The sequence below is a fragment of the Lampetra fluviatilis genome, chromosome 63 (assembly GCF_964198595.1).
Source record: "Lampetra fluviatilis chromosome 63, kcLamFluv1.1, whole genome shotgun sequence".
NCBI classification, from domain to species: domain Eukaryota; kingdom Metazoa; phylum Chordata; class Hyperoartia; order Petromyzontiformes; family Petromyzontidae; genus Lampetra; species Lampetra fluviatilis.
The window spans coordinates 3,826,329-3,834,842 of NC_136337.1; positions in this window are offsets into that span (position 1 = coordinate 3,826,329).

The following is an 8,514-nucleotide window of genomic DNA, read 5'->3' on the forward strand; positions in this document are numbered from 1 at the left end:
AGAGAGAGATGTTGACCCGCAGCTGCTGTCGTGGCGTGTTGGCCTCCTCCTCCCTGCTGCAGCAAAACCACGGAGCCCCTCCCGCTGCACCACATGCCGGTGACGTCAACCATCCCCCTCCCCAACCCACCCCCCCCCAACCCCCACCCCCCAACCCGCCGTCCGTATTCTTCCCTCTCTGCCGTGCCCCCCCCCCCCCATAGGCCCCCTCCCCTCATTCCCCCCAGCAGCCCCCCTGCCCCCCCATCCCCCCCATCCCCCTGACCAGCCCCCACCAGCTACCGGCCCCCCCCATCATCATCACCAGCCCCTCCCAACATCCCCCGCACCAGCCCCCCCCCACCAGCCCCCCCATCCCCCCCCCACCAACCCCTCCCAACATCCCCCGCACCAGCCCCCCCATCCCCCCCCCACCAGCCCCTCCCAACATCCCCCGCACCAGCCCCTCCCCCCACCAGCGCCCCCCTTATCCCCCCCACCAGCCCCCTCCCCACCAGCCCCCCCCCATCTCCCTCCCCCCACCACTAGCCCCTCCCCCGCCATCTCAATCTTTCATGGAAGATTTTCAGAAGCCGGAGCAAAACGTCCTCACATCAAACTCGCACGACGTTGGGATGCGAGGCGCGGGCGTTTGGTTTTCCTTTCGTTGTTTGTTTGTCTGTTGCTGCTGCTGTTGTTGTTGTTGTTTTTATCTGGATTACAGTTCCGTACAGACAGCCCCTGGATGATACTGAAGCACTTTGTCCCTCTCTAGCTGAGCGAAGCTGGCTGATTACGGGACCTCCCTCGGCCACTATCTAAATCTAAGAATGGGTTTTCACCCTGACAAATCTCTGGCTGTCGCCTGATGAAGCTAGTCGTCATTACTGGCGAAACGTCGTACTCCGATTGTACATGCTGTGGCTTGGATTTCTAACACACCAGTGTTGCTGTACTAGTATACTACACTATACACTACACTATACACTACACTATACACTACTATACACTACACTATACACTACTCTACACTATTCTAGACACTACACTATACACTTCACTATACACTACACGACTATACACTACACTATACACTACACTATACACTACACGACTATACACTACACTATACATTACACTATACACTACTATACACTACAATATACACTACACTACACACGACACTACTATACACTACACTATACACTACTCTACACTATACACTATTCTACACTACACTATACAATACACTATACACTTCACTATACACTACACGACTATACACTATACATTCCACTATACACAACTATACACTACACTATACACTACACTATACACTACACTATACACTACACTACTATACACTATACACTACTATACACTATACACTACTATCCACTATACACTACTATACATTACACTACACACTACACTATACATTACACTATACACTACACACTATACTATACACTACACTATACACTACTATACATTACACTATACACTACACTACTAAACACTCCACTATACACTACTATACACTACAATACTATACACTATACACTACACTATACACTACACTATATACTACACTACTATACACTACACTACTATACACTACACTATACACTACACTACACGTTAGTGCTGTACTAGTGACGAATTGGCCACGTCCTGTTTACGTGACACAACCCTTACTAGTTGGCTGTGTCGGGTGGTGGCGGCTTTAACGACACATTCATATATTTTACACGATCCAACCCCCCAAAAACACCTCGATAGTGGCAGACAACGCCACCGTTAGGACATTGAGAGCTCGGGGTGAGCAGCTACAGCACGGGACCTCCATTGCCAGCATCAAATTATAAGAATATTTACTCTGATTCTTTCGGTAAAGTCACGTGGGTATGAATTAAATCAAATTAAATCAAATTAAATCAAATTAAATCAAATTAAATCAAATTAAATCACGACGTTTCGGGCGCAACACAAGCGCCCGTCACCAGCTGGAACAACCACAGCAAGAGACAGTTTGCTGAAGTGCCCGAAACATCGTGATTTAATTAAATTAAATTTTTACCTTCGTGACTTTGCCGAAAGAATCAAAGAATATATGTAATCGTTTTTACCCCTTCTGGCAATAAAGCCAGTTGTGCTAAAATGTTAAAACAGCTCATTTAAACCTTTTGGCAAGGGATCATGGCTGCATTAACCACATATCATAATAGTTTTTTTACCCTTCTATCTGGCAACAAAACTGACACCTTTTTTTACAAGGAGTCATGTTTGCATAGACCACAATACCTGCAGCCATAATGCAAACAAAAAACATAATTGATAATGTATGCACTGTCCTTGAAGTTGATTGGTCCACAACCGAGACAGCTTTCCTTAGAGCCTAGTCTCACATGGTGTTGGACCAGATGACGCCAAAAGGCGCACAACTCAAAGACAATGCACCATCAGAGTATGAGAGCTGCATACATTATCAGAGTTATGTTTTGTGTTTGCATTATGACTGCAGGTATTGTGGTCTATGCAAACATGACTCCTTGTAAAAAAAATGTGTCAGTTTTGTTGCCAGATAGAAGGGTAAAAAAACAATTATCATATTTTTTACTGGCAAATGAGGTTCCAATGGTGTAACCAAATATTCTTGTGGTGAACATGCAAACACAAAAAACATGCTCTGGTAGTATATATATATTTTAATCGATTATTGTCTTTGAATAGATTACCTCCTGTATGTACATAATCGATTAGATCTACGTATAGATAATCGATTATCTACGACATGTTCATAATCGATTATCTCCGTGTGCGACCCGGGTTCGGATTATCTGAACCGTTCCCGGGCCTCCCCTAGGTCGACTCGGCCTCAAATGAGTAGCTGGTGCGGTGTGTAAACATCGCCACTAGGGGAGACAAAGGCGGCCGAGGGGTGGTCGTGCCGGCCTTCATAGGTGCTGCAAACAGCACTTGCCCCAACAGTCTGTGCAGGCTATACGGGGGGTCTTTGTCTTGTGTGCTGAACTTTTTTCGCACCGTACATATCCAACCGTGCAATTCGGACCCTTTAACGGAACGCTTCGAGTTTGTAGCTTCAGTCGAAAATCACCGAGCAGCTGGCAAGTCTAAGGGGCCGTCCATAAATGACGTCACGCGATTTGGGACGATTTTTTTACCCCCCCCCCCCCCTTCGTCACACGGCGTCACAAAAATTCAGACCCCCCCCCTCAAATATGACGTCACAAAGCTCTGCCCCCCCAAAAATAAAACATGCTTCAAATCGCTTTAAACTGTTGTCATTGTAGTGCGTATTCAATGCGGCGCTGCACTCTGATGTTGTAGGAGAAAACATTTATTTGAAAGTCTATTTAATTAAGCAGAACGTGTTGCCTTAATTTATTTAAAGTTGCTCATTTTGATGTGAAATTGCGTTTCCCCACACCCCCCCCAGAATGCCGTGCGTCGGTCTCTCTGCACTGCACGGTTGATTTTAAAGTCAACGTCGCGGCGTTCAGGAGACATGGGACCGATTCGTCTTGACCGCACCGTGCCCGCACCGTGCCCACAACCGTGCCCGCACCGTGCCAGCACCGTGCCCGCACCGTGCCAGCACCGTGCCCGCACCGTGCCCGCACCGTGCCCGCACCGTGCCCGCACCGTGCCAGCACCGTGCCCGCACCGTGCCAGCACCGTGCCAGCACCGTGCCCGCACCGTGCCAGCACCGTGCCCGCACCGTGCCCGCACCGTGCCCGCACCGTGCCCGCACCGTGCCAGCACCGTGCCCGCACCGTGCCAGCACCGTGCCAGCACCGTGCCCGCACCGTGCCAGCACCGTGCCCGCACCGTGCCCGCACCGTGCCCGCACCGTGCCCGCACCGTGCCCGCACCGTGGGCAGAATGCGCATGAAACGTGGGTGGAGCCCGGGTGAAGAGAATGAATGGGGGGGGTGAAGGGAAGAGAGGGGAGGGGACATGCATTAGCGGATTAATGCACACTTTCCCCACAGACATTATTAATGTTATTTGCTATGAATTTTTCGATTTAAAGCTTTCGTGGCTGCAGGGATTAATCTTCTTGGTTCTTTCGGTAAAGTCACGTAGAATGGAAATAATAAAATAATAAAAATAAAGCATAATAAAATACAATTCTCACGACGTTTCGGCCACAACGCAAGCAGCCGTCCTCAGGTGATGAACAGGTCTGTCGATAAGACAGAGTCTGTTATTTGTAGCAGTGTAGCGGTCAGCGCTGCGCTACGAACCCGGCGACCCGAGTTCGATTCCCGCTCACGGCCACCAACACCGGTGACGATTATCTGAACCGGTTCTGGGCCTCCCCTAGGTCGACTCGGCCTCAAATGAGTAGCTGGTGCGGTGTGTAAACATTGTCACTGGGGAGACAAAGGCGGCCGGGATTGGTGCTGACCACCCACCACCCTCGTGTTGCTGTGCCGGCCTTCGTAGGTGCTACTCGCTAACAGCACTTGCCCCAACAGTCTGTTGAGGCTATACGGGGGATCTTTGTCTTGTCGTTCTTGTACACGTACCACCGCTCGTTCTTGTCAATGCACTGCTGGATGAGAGGTTCCCACCAGAGAGCAGATCAGGCAGAGAAGCAGAGGCACACGCGGCTGGCTGTGTCTCTCTTCCCGTGTCTCTCCCCGTGTCTCTCCCCGTGTCTCTCCCCGTGTCTCTCTCCCTGTCTTTCTCTCCGTGTCTCCGTGTGTCTCTCTCTGTGCCTCTCTCTCCCTGTGTCTCTCTCCCTGTCTCTCCCCGCGTATTTCTCCGTGTCTCTCTCCGTGTTTCTCTCCCCGTGTCTCTCCCTGCGTCTCTCTCCCCGTGTCTCTCCCTGCGTCTTTCTCCGTGTCTCTCTCCCCGTCTCTTTCTCCGTGTCTCTCTCCGTATCTCTCCCTGCGTCTCTCTCCCCGTGTCTCTCCCTGCGTCTTTCTCCGTGTCTCTCTCCCCTTGTCTCTCTCCGCGTCTCTCTCCCCGTGCCTCTCTCCGTGTCTCTCCCTGCGTCTCTCTCCCCGTGTCTCTCTCCCCGTCTCTTTCTCCGTGTCTCTCTCCGTATCTCTCCCTGCGTCTCTCTCCCCGTGTCTCTCTCCCCGTCTCTTTCTCCGTGTCTCTCTCCGTATCTCTCCCTGCGTCTCTCTCCCCGTGTCTCTCTCCCCGTGTCTCTTTCTCCGTGTCTCTCTCCCCATGTCTCTCCCCCCGTGTCTCTTTCTCCGTGTCTCTCTCCCCATGTCTCTCTCCCCGTGTCTCTCTCTCCGTGTCTCTCCCCCCGTGTCTCTCCCTCCGTGTCTCTCTTCCCGTGTCTCTCTCTCCGTGTCTCCCCCCCCCCCCCCGTCTCTCTCTCCGTGTCTCTCCCCCCGTGTCTCTCTCTCCGTGTCTCTCTCCCCGTGTCTCTTTCTCCGTGTCTCTCTCCCCATGTCTCTCTTCCCGTGTTTCTCTCTCCGTGTATCTCTCCCCGTGTCTCTCTCCCCGTGTCTCTCCCCCCGTGTCTCTCTCCCGTCTCTCTCCCCGTGTCTCTCCCCGTGTCTCTCTCTCCGTGTCTCTCCCCCCGTGTCTCTCCCTCCGTGTCTCTCTCTCCGTGTCTCCCCCCCCCCGTCTCTCTCCGTGTCTCTCCCCCCGTGTCTCTCTCTCCGTGTCTCTCTCCCCGTGTCTCTTTCTCCGTGTCTCTCTCCCCGTGTCTCTTTCTCCGTGTCTCTCTCCCCGTGTCTCTCTCCGTGTTTCTCTCCGTGTCTCTCCCTGCGTCTCTCTCCCCGTCTCTTTCTCCGTCTCTCCCTGCGTCTCTCTCCCCGTGTCTCTTTCCCCATGTCTCTCTTCCCGTGTCTCTCTCTCCGTGTATCTCTCCCCGTGTCTCTCCCCCCGTGTCTCTCTCCCGTCTCTCTCCCCGTGTCTCTCTCCCTGCGTCTCTCTCTCCCTGTCTTTCTCTCCGTGTGTCTCTCTCTCTCTGTACCTCCCTCTCCCTGTCTCTCTCTCCCCGTGTCTCTCTCCGTGTCTGTCTCCCCGTGTCTCTTTTCCCGTGTCTCTCTCCCCGTGTCTCCCCCCCCGTGTCTCTCTCCCTCTGACTGACGGACTGAGTGGAGCGTGCATTTCGGGGAGCGGTGGGGTAGTGGTTAGCGCGCTGCACTGTGCACCCGCGCGACCCGAGTTCGATCCCCGCTCAAGGCCAACATCGGTGACGATCACCCGAGTCGGTCCTGGGCCTCCCCCCTAGGTCGACTCGGCCTCAAATGCGGTGTATAAAAAAACACCGCCACTGGGGAGACAAAGACGGTCGGGCGCAGTGCTGGCCACCCCCACCTCCTGGTGTACCGTGTCGATCTTCATAGGTGCTACTCGCTAACAGCAAACAGCTCCCCACCGTTTTATTGCACGCCTTTATTTAACTCACTCTGCTGTTGTTGTTGTCGTATCCTCAAATCTTGTAACTCAATTTTAACCCACTTCCCAATGTGGTATCGACTACAAACTTCGTATACTTGTCATGCTGATGACAATACTAAATTCTATCATCAAAAATAAAAAAATATATTTGTAAACAATCTTTTTTTTACACGCTTTCTATTAACTCTGTCTGTTGTTGTTGTCGTATCCTCAAATCTTGTAACTCAATTTTAACCCACTTCCCAATGTGGTATCGACTGCAAACTTGGTATACTTATGTCATACTGATGACAATACTATATTCTATCATAAAAAAAATATAAATATATATTTTAAAACATTCTTTTTTATGTTATGTTTCGGCTTGGGTCTAATTGTCCACGCTCAACTGACGTTGCCTATAAATCACCACGCTCCCTTACGTCATGGCAAGCTTCGGGGCCACTTCCTGGAGTCGCGGAGATCTTCCATTATTAGTCGGGCACATTTAATTAAAGCGTGTCTTTAAAAATATATATATATTTTTTTTTTACTTTTTTCTGCATGGGTTTCCTCCAGACGCTCTGGTAATCGGTCAAAACAAGATTCTATGTTGTTCCAATCTGCTTCTCACTCTCAATATCTCCCTGATGCAGTATTATACAAGGTGGCCCAAAAGTTAGGACACAGTGTTGTTATACTGGTAGGAACGAAGTGGACCAGACCACCAATAGATTAATGTGTCCGTCCGTCCGTCCGTCAGTCCGTGTATCAACATCGCCCCCTACTGCAAACACTTGGCATGACCCTACAAAAACCTTTAGACTCAGTGACGCTATCCTGGCTAAACAAGTGTAACATCCCCTTATAATTCCCTCAGCTTTTAATTAAAACATTTAAATTAATGAGGCTTGCCTGGCTAAACACGTGTAACATTCCCTTATAATTCCCTGAGATAGCTTTTAATTAAAACTTTGAAATTAAATTTAAAAAACTCACAGCGCCCTAAAGCCTACAGCTAGGCCTAAAGCCTAGAACTAGGCCTGAAACTCTCCCTTCGTATCGTACCCCCGCGTGTGTGAAAGGGAGTTATGTTTAACAATGTTACATTCCCTCATGTTTTTAAATAGAAACATTTAAATTTAAAGCTTTTACATAAATAATTAAAACATTTAAATTAAAAATTAACTCACAGCGCCCTAAAGCCTACAGCTAGGCCTAAAGCCTAGAACTAGGCCTCAATCTCTCCCTTCGTATCGTCCGATTAGGTGTATCAACATCGCCCCCTACTGCAAACACTTGGCAGGACCCTACAAAAACCTTTAGACTCAGTGGGGCTTTCCTGGCTTAACAAGTGTAATAATACATTATGTTTATATTATTTGGTTATTCGTTCCTACCAGCCCACCCCGCAGGGTCCTGTTACAGTGTTGGAAACTGGGTTGAAGCCGATTCGGGTGGCTAGAACACGCGATACAAACATTGGAAGGAAGGTCATGAACATGGAAGGTTCCAGTGTGGAGACTGAAAAGGCAGGTCTACCAAGAGCATGAGAAGTTGTGAATCAGCTGATGGACTGTGGATTGGATGTCGAGATGAGTTGAGACTAATTCCGCTTCATATTGGACTAACAGCCCATGCTTCAGCTTGGACTAACCCCCCCCCCCCCCCACATCAGCTTGTACCAACTCCCCCCCCTCACTTCAGCTTGGACTAACCCCCCCCCCCACTTCAGCTTGGACTAACCCCCCCCCACTTCAGCTTGTACCAACTCCCCCCCCTCACTTCAGCTTGGACTAACCCCCCCCCCCCCACTTCAGCTTGTACCAACTCCCCCCCCTCACTTCAGCTTGGACTAACCCCCCCCCCACTTCAGCTTGGACTAACTCCCACCCCCACTTGAACTAACCCCCCCCCCCCACTTCAGCTTGGACTAACCCCCCCCCCCCCCACTTGAACTAACCCCCCCCCTCTTCAACTTGTACTAAACCCCCCCCTTCAACTTGGACTAACCCCCCCCTCCCCACTTCAGCTTGGACTAACCCCCCCCCCCCCCCCACTTCAACTTGAACTAACCCCCCCCCTCTTCAACTTGTACTAAACCCCCCCCTTCAACTTGGACTAACCCCCCCCCCACTTCAACTTGGACTAACCCC